This window comes from Pteropus medius, unplaced genomic scaffold (genome assembly GCF_902729225.1).
Source record: "Pteropus medius unplaced genomic scaffold, Ma_sr-lr_union100, whole genome shotgun sequence".
Lineage (NCBI taxonomy): Eukaryota > Metazoa > Chordata > Mammalia > Chiroptera > Pteropodidae > Pteropus > Pteropus medius.
In genome coordinates, this window is record NW_024349801.1 from 1,649,355 (window position 1) to 1,662,718 (window position 13,364).

At 38.9% G+C, this 13,364-nt stretch overlaps 1 protein-coding gene and 1 pseudogene across 8 annotated transcripts in view; one reads left to right on the plus strand and one right to left on the minus strand.

Annotated features, from left to right (window-relative positions):
• The window catches only part of ANKRD11 (ankyrin repeat domain 11), a 193,781-nt gene that overhangs the window by 6,932 nt on the left and 173,485 nt on the right, over positions 1–13,364 (plus strand). The gene's annotated exons all lie outside the window — the stretch shown is intronic.
• On the minus strand, positions 11,927–12,045 carry LOC120580985 (uncharacterized; annotated as a pseudogene).

The window sequence follows — 13,364 nt, forward strand, 5'->3', positions numbered from 1 at the left end:
AGAAAGTTGAGAAAAATCTCTGTCCTTGAATTTAACCTGTAGCCTCTCCTATTCTTTGTTAGCTTTCTTCTAAGCCCCCAAATATGTTCTCTAAGAAGGATAGGGACATGTAGATGGAGGGTCTGTTAGAGGAGGTGACACAGGAGGTTGTGAGAGTGGAAGGAAAACATGCGCTCAGAATTTGGAGAAAGTGTGTTTTTTATATTTCAATCCTGTCATTTGTTTTATATTCCTGCTGTAACAAATAACCATAAATTAGTGGCTTAAAACAATATGGATTTATTATTTCATAGTTCTGAAGATAAGAATCCTGACAAGAATCTCACTGGGCTAAAATCGAGGTGTCAGCAGGGCTAGTTCCTTCTGAAGACTTGATGGGAGACTTCATTTCCTGGCCTCTTCCATCTTTTAGAGGCTGTTCACATTCCTTGGCCCAGGGCCCCTTCCTCCATGCTTAAAGTCAGTGTTGCATCTCTCTGACCTTCCAAAGTCACATCTCCTCCTGGCAATCTCTTCTGCCTTCCTCTTCCACTTTTAAGGACCCTTGCGATTATATTGGGCCTACCTGGTTAATCCGGGATAATCTCCCTATCTGCTGATTAGTAACCTTAGTTCCACCTGCAGCCTTAATTCTGCTTTGCTGTTTAACCTAAAATATCCACAGGTTCCAGGGATTAGGATGTGGCCCTCTTTCGGGGCATTATTCTGCTGACCACACACACATCCATTCCATGGATGATACTGTCATAACAGGAGGTTGGATTAGATCATTGTGCAGCTGACTTTGGTGCAGCTTTGCTTCACCAGAACCAGTCTTGGCTCTTGGAAAGCCTCAGCCAATATCTGGCATTGATGAGGGATCAGTGAGTGTGGACATGGTTTTGTTTGTTTTAAATAAACTTATTTTGGAATAATTTTAAATATACAGGAAAGTTGCAAAGTTGTGGAGAGATTTCAATTGTATTCTTTATTCAAGTCAGTAATGTTAACCTGTTGCATATAACGATGGTAAAGTTGTCCAAGCTAAAAAATTAACATTGGTTTATTACTATTAATTAAACCTCAGACTTATTCAAATTTCACTGATTTTTCCTTTACTGTTTTTCCTCTAAATTTCTTTTACTGTTCCAGGATCCCACATTGCAGTTAGTTGTCATGCCTCCTTAGTGTCCTGTCTGTAACGATTTCTTAGTCTTTCCTTGTTTTTCATGACCTTGGCAGTTTCGAAGAGTACAGTCTTTGTTTTTTATGTCTTTGTAACCATTCACCCATTTGGCACGGTTGTAAAGCTGATGTCTGGTTTATCTGACTTTTTCTAATTGTGGACTACTATACAGTGGGAGAACAGTTTTGTCTTTTTGCAAACGGATAAGTGTTTTATGGAGGGGGCCTCTAATACTTGACAAACTTAGCCTTTTTTCCTGCTTATACTGATTTAGTTATTTATTGATCGTTCATAGTGTGCAAGGCTATGTTGTAGAAACAGGTTACTGAGACATGGCCCTGCCCAGAGATTGAGGAGAAGGTGATGATGCCTCAGGGTACTGTGAAAAGAGGCAGGAGTTCAGAAAAGAGAAAACATTTTTGGCTCTGCAGTCTGGGAAATGTAATGGAGGAAGTGCTGTTTCAGAATCAGTGCAATGTCAGTATGTAGAGAGCAGGGTGAGGCCATTGTAGACTACAAGAAGGCTCTGGACAAAGGCTGGGGGGTGGATGTAACGTGAGAATGTCAGCTAGACCTGTTTGAATGTGGAGCCTATGAAAGAAAATGGTAGCAGATAAAGCTAGGAAAATGGACTGGAGTCAAATTGTGTAGGACTTTGAATGACGGTACCCTGCTGAGAGGGAGGCTTTATATTGCTTGAGGCAGGACATGATGTGTCAGAGTCTGACAGTGTTAGACAGGCCAGGTGAAAGTCAGAGTGACTGGGTGAATGGAAAGCCTTGTAGTAGTACTCTTGTGCCTAAGCATGGGATGCCAAGAAAGGGGCAGCTTGTATGAATTTTATTTGGTGGAATCAACTCAGGTTGTTTACTGTTTATGAAAGGAGGTGAATGTAAAGTCGCTTGTTTTTTCTTCTTAGTTTCTACTTTTACCCTCACCATATTTTGCTTTTGGATGAATATCAGGTTTAACACTATTATAAGAAAGTAGGAAGACCATTTTCTAGGGAAAAATGTGAAAATTTGAAATGGTGAAGGATTTAAAATTTGTTATAGGAATAATACTTGAATTCAGATGAATGGCAGAAATGCCCATCCCAGAAAAGTGACTGAGGAATGAATGAAGTGCATATAATAGAACCTGGATGGGGGGCCTGCCAATGAGGGAGGGACCTCTTAGGCAAGAGGAGGAGGATCTCTCATCTTGAGAAGAGCAGTTTGAGTTAAGACGTTCCTAAGAGGATCTAGCGAATCTTGAAAAGGGGAGGAGGCTTTTAAAGTGGCCTGTGCGGGCAAGTTTTGAAGACTTAATGGTGTTTGCTAATGTATTTATTTAAAAATGCTTGAAAATGAGATGGTAAGTTGATCCAGAATGGATAGAATTGGGCAAAGAAGTGAACAGTTTTATAAAGGGACAGGGCAAAAGAGATGGGTAAGAGAGGGCTGGAAGGGGAAACTAGGACACGGTGCTGACTTTATGTTTTGTGCCTGCTTCATGCCACACTCCATCTCTGTGCCATGACAAACCTGAATGTCCCTGGCCTTGTGGTGCTTGCGTTCTGGAGGGAGAAATGGGCAGGCAGCTCGGTCAGGAGGGGAAATGCTGTCTAGAGAAGTCTGATGGGCAGAGGCCAGGAACCTGGGATTGGTGACAGACAGTTCAGCTCAGCAGACGGTTTGTTTGAATACCTCTTATGTTCCAGACAGAGTTTGGTCCTTGTCTTCAAGCAGTTTATTTCAAGACAGGTCAAGGGACAGTTCATTTTAGGTCCATACTGGAGGGGCTAGAGATTTTGGAATCTGGAGAAGTAGCATGCTGGTGGAGGCTGAACCAGGAATGTTGTTATTTGTCCAAATTCATTGTTAGGCCTATTGTGGACTTGTATTTTGTATCTCCTAGAGTTCTATGTACATAGCAATAGATACCTAATCAATATTTTCTTGAAAGATCAATCTTAAAAGTTATGATTTTAAGAAAGGGCTTATGTCCTGAGAAAGGAGTAAAACCTGGCAGGAAATACATAATACTTTGTGCAAGAAACATGTAATATATTAAACCTGTGCCAAGCATATTAACTAGTGTGAGAGTGTTTGTGATTTGCCTCCAGTCAGTAGAATGTAGCCTTTATCCTGCTCTGTCATAGCACCTTTTATCATGTGCTGTGATCCGAAGAACTTTGTCCTTTGGTCTTTATGTGGATGAGCAGTGGTGAAACTCAGACGTTTAGTTTAGGGAGCCATTGTTTGGTGACTGTCTCTGTTTGCACTGTTTCTGTTGAGGCCCTAAAATACATGTAGTTTATTCGAAGATGCAGAAATAAACGGAGAGCAAAAGTAAATGTTTTGGGCAGCCTGACCTTTGCAGGTGCTCAGAGGGAGGTGCATTTGAAGGGAGTTGCCTCGGGGCCAGGGTGGGCCTATGTGCCTGTGTACTTAATTCCCAGTATTTATTTTTACTTACACTCTCAACACTTTTGCTAAATCCCTTTGTTACTAATCTTTCCATAACATTAAAGCCTTTTACCTTTTCACTGGTTGACAACTGTTTATCTGACGGAGAAGACTTGTTTTTACAGTTGTTACACTGTTACAGGGGTAATCCAACGCACTGTCCTTTCTTGATTAGCAGACCACATTTAGAAGCTACGGAGCTGTGCAGTTTAGATCTGTAAGTTACTGGTGACCTAACTGATCATAGTGGGATGAGGGATGGGGTGAAAGTCTCAGGCAGGGGTTGTGGTAGCCTCTGTGCTTCTGTTCGGCTTTTCCTCACCCTACCCGAGGCTGGCTTGTCATTGTCCTTTCTTTGTTTGTCCAGGATGCTTTTAAACGCTATGCTTTCGGTGAATTAGGTTACATAAAGATAATTTAAGATCTGCGGGCTTATCAAGGCTCTTTGATTTCCAAGTGTTTGCAGCTGGGGCTGAAGTCAAACTGTCCTGGGCTGTTGGGTTTTAAGGTGAAGAGAAACACTTTGTGCCCCCTCTCATCTCAGACTCTGCTTTTTTTTTTTTTTTTAGGGAGTTGTTTGGAGCAGGCTAATGTGAGAGATTTTAAACCAAGCAGAGCGTTAAATAATAGATAAAAGGGTACCAGATATCTGCTACTGTGGTCCCAGGGTTTACCTGGTTTTGAAAATGACAGCTTTAGATTTCTTAGGGGAGGCTGTAAGTTGGTTGTGGGCATGTAAAGTAAGAGGGAAAGATTTGTAGCAAACAGAGTGTTAACATGTGTTTATTTTGTCCCTGGTCTCGCATGCAGGTATTAATTCCAACTCATACCTCCATTTATAAGGCTTGAGAGTTAGATCCTGTGATTGTACCAACAACGTGGTGTTTTTAAGTTTACCCTGTAAATATTTGTTTGTGGTAGCTAAAGTTCTTAAACTGTAGCTTTTACTATTAAAATTTTAATTACTTTTGTCATCTATTAAGATTTAGAACTGATAGACAATCGCACAAATGAGCTTAGTTCATAGGATTTTTTTTTTTTCTGAATTAAAGTCACAGTTTGACTTGGAAGCCTAGCATGTAATTCAGAGATGTAGACCCTCATTAATAGTTGATACTGTTTGACGATGTTGACTTCCGTGAATAGATTCTTCTGGTATTGCTCACTGCATCTTGGGAGAAAAGATTTCCTTTAACCCGTGGTTCTCCCTGGCTCCCATCATAGTGGGGGAGAGCATGCCAGTTGCCTTGCCTTAAGGTCTTAGTGTGAGGCCGATAGGTTCAGGGGGGTAAATATGCTGTGGATGAGGCAGTGGTTTTTAGGTTTCATCCTCATATGGTCCTATTTCTCAAATATTATGATTTGCTTCAGTAATAAAAATTATTCTTTGGAATGTAAAATGTAAAAATCAAGTCCATTCCAGATGTTAGTGAGTTTATATTAATGGTTTATTGTTAATATTATATTATCATTTGTGTTCTTACACTTTGTTTTATCGAGCTTTCTTTAATTATTTCATGCACAGCAAAGGAAACCATCAGCATAGTGAAAAGACAATATACAGAATGGGAAAAACTATTTGCAAACCATATATCTAATAAGGGTCAAAATATCCAAAATATATGAATAAGTCATACAACTCAAAAGCAGAAAACCCCCAAAATACCCCAGTTAAAAAATGGGCGAAAGACTTGAATAGAAATTTCTCCAAAGAAGATATATGAAAGGCCAACCATGAAAAAATGCTCAGCATCACTCGTCATTAGGGAAATGAGAATTAAAACCGTAATGAGATATCACCTCACACCTATTAGATTGGCCATTCATTAAAAAGATAAGTGCTGGTGAGGATGTAGAGATGCACTGATGGTGGGAATGTAAATTGGTGCAGCAACTATGGACAGAGTATGGAGGATCCTCAAAAAATTAAAGACAGAACTACTATATGATTTAGCAGTTTCACTTTGGGGAATATATACAGAGGAAACAAAAACACTAACTGGAAAATATGTCTGCACCCCCATTACTATAGCAACATTATTCTCAATAGCCAAGACATGAAAATAGTCTGTTATTGACAGTTGAATGGATAAAGGAATTGTGTGTATACACACACATGCGTAGATAAACAATGGAATATTATCTGTCATAAAAAAGGAGGAAATTCTACCATTTGTGACAACATGGATTGACCTTGAAGACAATGCTAAGTGAAATAAGTAGGAGAAAGACAAATACTGCATGAGCTCACTTATATGCGGAATCTAAAAGAAAAGAATAACAACAACGAAAAAAAGATCAGATTTCTGGCAGCCAGAGGTGGAGGGTGAGGGGAGGGAAAATTGGAGAAAGGTAGTTAAAAGATGCAGACTTCCAGTTATAAGATAAATAAGTCTTAGAATGTGTTGTACAGTATGATGACTATAGCCAATACTCTGCTGTACAATATATAGGAAAGTTAGGAGAGCCTAAGAGTTTTTATCACAAGAAAAACATTTTTTCCTTTTTTCTTCTTTCTTTTTACTTTATATGAGAAGATAGATGTTAGCCGAACCTATTGTGGTTATCATTTCACAATATATGTAAATGAAACTGTCATACTACATTTCTCGAACTTACACAGTGATGTCTGTCAATTATTTTTCAGTAAAACTGGTAAAAATAAAAGACATTTCCTTCAAAGTCTAAGTGGTACGTACCCAGTACGGGGAGTGCCGTTTAAAAAAATCTCTGAGCTGGGCAGGGCAGGTGGATTCCCTGCTCCCTTGGAGGGCCCTGGTATTTCCCATCAAAGCCTGTGCATCTGCCACCTTTTGTCCACTGTGCTCCCTCCCCTGTCGTTGTTGTCAGAGTGTTAGTATACCTGTACATGCCTTTGCTTTGAAAGGTAGTTAAAAGATAAACACATGTTGTCTATAAATGGAATATATTCAGAAGCAAATCTCAAATGCTGATTAATTGAGGGAAGTAGGTTTTTCAGACTGCTTTAAATAGCCCTCAGTTTTATTAAAAGTAATTTCTGAGTAAGACATTTTAAATATATCACATTTGTTTTATTCAGGAAGCAAACCTGCCTTGTAATTAGCGTTCTTTAAGTGGTACTACACTTTCCTGAGGTCCGTTATCTGACACCTGAAACTCTTTAAGGATCATAGTTCTCAAGGGGCTGAGTGTTGGATAGGGGACCCATTGAGAACAGGGGGACACATTGTGACATTATCAAGGTGCGATGTTTACCTAGTGTGAAGGCCCAAGTCTGTCACTGTAGCATGGTTTAGTTTAGGCACATTTAGCTTTCCAGCCTACCTCATCCTGGAAAACTTTGAAATAATCAAAGTGTCATTCTGTTGAGGTGTGGTTCTTTGATGTTAGAGTTATGAGAATAAAGGGTTTTCATTAAGCATCAAAAATTGTTTATGAGAAACCCTAATGAGAAATGTCATAGAAGAAGCTGCCATTTGTAGCCAGATGATTTAGGGAATGTCTTGGCAACGGCTTTCCCCCAGCCAACAGGTGAAAGGAGAGAGTGGCTTGAAGGGAGGCAGCCCCCAGCTGGTGTATGACTGTTGAGCAAAAATGAAAGAGACACATGAGGACACTGCTTGGCTGCTTATGTGAATAGGATGTCCAGGTTGCTTCTGGGAGCAGTCAGTTCGTGAGGCCTGAGACCTGATCTCTTTAGGACATTGTGTGCTGACTTGGGCTGAGGGAATGTTCATGTAGGGATGGAGACATCACATCACATTGGTTAATAGTGTAAGGGTCTCTTCTTTTCTGCTGAGAGGTTTGGAATAGGATGTTTTCAGTTTTGCTTTATCAGTTTTTGTCTTTACTCCTCTTTTACTGTTGCAGTCAGAGTGTCTGGGAGGGTGATTGTTCCTATGTGCATTGCTGTTTGTCAGACCCTGGTCATAAAAATAGGGTCTTCGAGTAATGGAGGTATTTCTTGGTCTGTGCCTGCAGCCCTTGTGGGCCTTTTGTGTGTGCTGCTCCCCAAAGTCCAAGTCCAGGTGGCCGAGTAGGCCACTGCCACTGTTGCTGCTGTGTGCTGGTCTTTTGTGTCCTTACAAAAACTGAAGTTAGGAACTATTCCTGAAAGAGTCAAACACAAAAACCAACTTATTAAGCATTCTTAACATTAAGCCATTTTTTCCTTTTTAATAATTTTTTTTTGTTTCTTATGAAGCCATAACAAATTAGAAATAGAATAGTAGATACTAAGAAACAAATATGAGGTCCAATTTTTAACAGTTTAGGAATTATCAGTCATTTAATATTTTCAGAACTTTTACTGTGACCTATTTTTTCATGAAGCACCATTATATCCAAAGGCGTGCAGTCACCAGTACTTTGAAAACCTGGTGCAGGGAGAAAGAGAATAACAGCAGCATTCACAATAAGCCAAAACATGGAAACACCCCAAGTGTCCATTAACAAATAAATGGATAAACAAAATTGGTACATACATACAATAGAATAGTACTCAGCCTTAAAAAGGAAGAAAACTCTGCTAAAACATGGATGAAATATTACCTAGTGCAGAAAGAGAACATTAGGAACAGGAAGGATGACTTTCCCTCTACAATTTTGCTAATGCTCTGACATCCATTGGGGCCAGGTCACAGTGTGTTGAAGAAGAAAGGGGATCATTTCTGGTCCTCATTTTCAAGAAAATTTAGTGTTTACTGCTTATAGCTAAGCACCTTATATCAGGCACGTCAGTTCAATGAAAGAGGTATCTTCAGATGTAGTGGAAATACGCTAGTTAAGTGAAATCCTCTTAGATACTATAATATCCATGTTTTCTAGGACTACATTGGGAAGTTCTTCATCACTGTGTTGATTTTGCCTTTTACTTACTTTGTTCAGTTTTAGCTAGAGCTCTCTCCAGGTACTATTGTAGAGTTGGGGTTTGTGACCTTGATTCATTAATTCTCATCCTTTTGTATTTTTTTAATTGAGATAAAATATAAATAACATAAAATTGGCCATTTTAACCACTTTTAAGGGTCCAATTCAGTGGCATTAATTACATTCACATTGTCATATAACCATCACCAATCTATCCAGAACTAGTCCAAACAGAAACTGTACCCATCAAATAATAATTTCATCCCCTTCCCCCCAGGCCTTGGTAACCACCATTTGACTTCTCTAGGTACTTCATAAAGTGGAATCATACAGTATTTGTCCTTTTGTGTGTCTGGCTTTATTTAACTTAGCATAATGTCCTCACATTTCATCCATGTCGTAGCAGAGTTTTCTTCCCTTTTAAGGCTGACTAATACTCTATTGTATGTATGTACCAGTTTTGTTTATCCATTTATCTGTTGATGGACGCTTGGGTTGTTTCCATGTTTGGCTTATTGTGAATACTCCTGCTATGAACACGAGAGTGCAAATATCTGTTCAAGTTCCTGCTTTCAGTTCTTTAGGGTGTGTACCCAGGAGTAGAGTTGGTAGGTCATATGGTAGTTCTATGTTTAACTTTTTGAGGAACTGCCAAACCTTTTTCCACAGTGGCTGCACCAGTAATACATTTTTTTTTTTAAAGGAGCATTCATTTTTGACTTTATAAAAATAAAATGCAGAAAAGTAAATGAAAAGAATGGTAAAATAAACATCCTAGATACATCATTTACTTTTAACAGCATTTTACCATATTTGCTTTATTATTATTTTGTTGAAGTATTTTAAAACAAACTACAGATCCACAAACACTGCAGTTAGGACAATTTCTTACAGTCACATTACCTTTGTCACACTTCTTAGAATAAACAGTAATTTCCTATTATACATAGTTGAAGGATTACTTTTAATACTAATTTTGTAAGCATGTATTATTATAGTAAACTTAAGCAACAAAATCAATGTTTTCTCTCCTCCCCCAACTTGTTACTATGAAAAATTTCAGAAATATAGAGTAGCAGGAAGAAGAGTACAGTGACCACCTATGTACTGCCATCTTTACTGAACCCTTGTTAACATTGTGCCATATTTGCTTTGTCCATGCATCTGTAAATGTTGCCCAACCGTTTGGAAGTAAGATGGATACCTCATGACACTCCATCTTTATAGACATCTTCGTAAAATGATTGTCCTCTATGAACTGCAGCACCACATCACACCTAGGAGAATCATGTTACATAATATAGTCCTTTAGGTCCATAATCAAACCCTGGCTGACCTAAGTATGCCTTTCATTTGGTTGTCTTTAGGGTCTTCTAATGTCAGAAAACCCTCCTTTGTTTTTCCTTCATGAGTCCAGAACAGTAGATAGTGCATTCTCAAATTGTCTGACTTTTTCCCGGTTTTGTGATTTGACTTGTTCCTTTGTCCTGTGTTTCCAGTAAACTAGAAGTTGGGTTGCAAAGCTTTATTAGAGTTTAATTAAACATTTTTACCTTCAGAGATAAAATTTTTTGGTTCAGAGTATTCACACAATGAAAAAGGATCACCCATAGATTAGTTCTTGGTTGCAGAGGGACATGTGTATCTTTATAGTAGGAAGAAGACCTGGTGTTCCCCACCTTAACTCAGCATCACTAATTGATTCACAGCATCATTCTTACCTAATGTTTAACCTGAGTCTGTGTTAATGACCACATGCAGTGAGGAACCCTGCTTGGATCCTGGTTTTGAGGGAGGGAACAAAATGGTTTTTAAAAAATGCTTAGAGGTAATGTTAGCTAAACTTCAATTAAAAAATGTTTGGGGACCTTTGGACATTTAAATATGAACTAGATATCACATGATATTAGCTAATTGTTAATTTGCTTATGTGTAATAATGATTTTGTGGTTTTGTAGGAGATGATTCTTTGCTCCAGCTGTGTATAGACAAAGGAGACAAAATGTGAACCATTGAGTCTGGGTGAGGGGCTGACACATGTGAATTTGTGCACTGTGCTAGTTTCTTACTTTTCTGTGTTTCACATTTTAATATAAAAATATTGGAAAATACTTTGTAGGTGATGCTTGTATACTTCATAGTGCATTTGTTTCCTGAGATATAAGTGTGACGTGCCTAAAGTCTCTCTCTCTAATGGTGCATGAGACCAAGGAAGACCAAAGGAGAATTTTTTTCTCACTTTGTTCTTGAGCTATTTTTTTCATTAACAAATGTTCATGTTATAGCTCTTTACCCATTTTTCCCCTTTTACCTTTGACTAGCTCCAAGTTTAATGAGCTCCATGTATTATAGATTGCCAGCTGGATTTTTTGTGCTAGTCTGTGCACATGTATATGTTGTGTGTTCTCTGATACAGGGAGATGGGTCTGCCCAAAGAGACTCTCCAAGTCAGGACCATATCTGGTCTACGCCCTAGCTCCTCTGATGCCTCCCAGGGAGCTGGATTCACAGGAAAGTGAAGAGAGGGTGTGGTTTGGGGAGGAGAGACTCGGTGCACTCAATGTCTACTTTGCAGTGAGTGTAGTGAACACTAGGATTTTGGTTCCAAATTAAGAGTTAAAGACACTTAAAATTTACACGTTTAAATGACTTAGGTCTGGCCACTTTTGTTATAGAGAATATATAAGTAATTTGAATAGTAAAAATCTTAAGATTTGACAGATAGAGGTTGGCAAGGGTTTTCAGGTCAAATAGGAGAAAACAAAAGTTAAGACTACATGGTGTTGTAGTAGATTGATTCTGTTGGATCACTGAAATTTTACATTTTCTTCACACATTTTAATTTTATTTTGCTGTTATCTTTATGCTTACTTTTTCCATTGAAAATAGTGATTTTCTTTGTGTAGGCTGGCATGGGAAGTCTTTACTTCTGGTTCTCAGCTTCCTTTCCAAACCTTGGGTGTCCCTGCATGTACAATCATATACAGTAGTTTATACAAGTAGTAGATATGTGCTATTCTGTACTTTGCTTTTGTCACTTATTCTTGAAATTTATTTTGTATTAATGCCAATGGAGTTGCTTAGTGTTTTCCTATCATTGTGATATGAATGTGCCACAGTGGATTTAACTTGTCTGTTACTGATGGACATTTCTTTGTTTCCAGTGTTTTATTGTGACAGAATAACATCTTCGTGAATACTTTTGCATGGGCAAAAGTAGTATCTATTTGTTATGTTTCTAGAATTGCTAGGTCAGGGGTTATGGGTATTTTGATTTTGATTTTGCCAGATTACTTTCGATTGAGATTTTGCTGGCTCACACTCGCCAATGATGTGAGTGCTTTCCTTTTATTTTTATATTAAAAAAAAAAAATTTTTTTTTTAGGCGAGGCAACCCTTGGTTGACTTCACAGATTGCAAGGACCTTGTCAGCTTACAATCCCTATTTTTAATTTTTTTATGCCTACAGCACCTGGTCTTCCTAAGTGGTCTCCCATCCAAGTGCTAACCAGGCCCGAACCTGCTTAGCTTCTGAGATCAGACAGGATCAGGCTTGTTCAGGGTAGCATGGTCATAGACTATTTATTTTTAAAGACCATTTTTGTATGCTGTATATTCTACATGTTTTGAAGTGGCCTTGGTCAAAAGCAATAAAATTCTGACTTTTGGGAGAAGTGTCAAACTAGTTAGCCTTTCTAAATAGGTTTAAAGATTTCACATGTTGAGGGGCTGGTGTTTATGTTATATAGAGATTTCTCTCTTTCTAGAAAAGGCTGGAAAAATTATTGGTTTGACAGTTAATGTTATTTAAATTAGTCATGATTTTAGTTCATAATCATGCATAGTAGCATTTGTATGTCTGCCTGGTGAGTAGCACTTTTGGACTACAGAGCAGCATTAATTACCATGGTGAGTGCTATGAGGTTAGTCCCCTCTGAGTTTCAGTCATCTTCAAAGCCAGAGTGGGCTTCTCAGCTGAAGGTCACCTGTGGGTCTGGAGGAAGGGGAAGCATCCCTTGGACTGCCTTTTCTGTGAGGCTAAAGGAGCTTCCAGAAGCACAGGTGGATTGTGGAAGGAATACTAAGTCAAGGGAGACGGGTAGTAGGCCTTGTGTTTGGGAATGGAGAGGGCTGATGACTATGCTAGCTTCTCCTGCCTGTGTATATTATTAGACTGGCAGTGGTCATGGTGGAGTTGGCAGAAATGAGGTGCTAGAGCCTCTTTCTGGAAGAACCAGTCACCCTAGTCAATCATGAGATCAGGGAGAAAAGTCTTTTTGGGCAGCCCAGTCCCTGGGGCTTGAGGTCTCAGCGTCTGTAGCTGCTCTTTGGAGGGCCACGCCTGGCTGAGTCAAGACCTGCCCACTTGCCCAGGCAGGTATGGGCCATCAAGAGTCCAGACACCTTTCCTGGTTTGGCCAGGTTTTGGTTTGTATTTCTTCCTCTTGTTGACATATAAATAGTAGTTTTATTGTTACAAAGCAAATCACTTTACTGTTCTGTAAACAGCCTAAGAACAGAGGACAAAATGAAATATTAACATTCTTCCAATTAGAGTTCTGACTCTGCCTCTTAAGGGCAGCATGACTTCTGATCGTGGTAGGTTATTAAGGTTTGCGACAAATAAGAATTAGCTTTAGGGACTTTGAAGACAAGGTCTTTTGAATTTGACTCCGTTTTTTTGAGAGTGGGTTGATGTGCCTGAATTTGGTATTTTGATGAGAGAAGGCATTGGCTAAGATTATTTTGGTCCTAGAATTTGCATATTTCTATCTTTTCTTCATTGTTTTGCTCAGCTGTTTTGTGTTCCTTATCTTCTCTCTTCAGACTTCTGAGGACATTTCTTGCTGGATTCAGATATTAGAGCAGAGGTCAGAACTTTGATTAATTTTAATTTT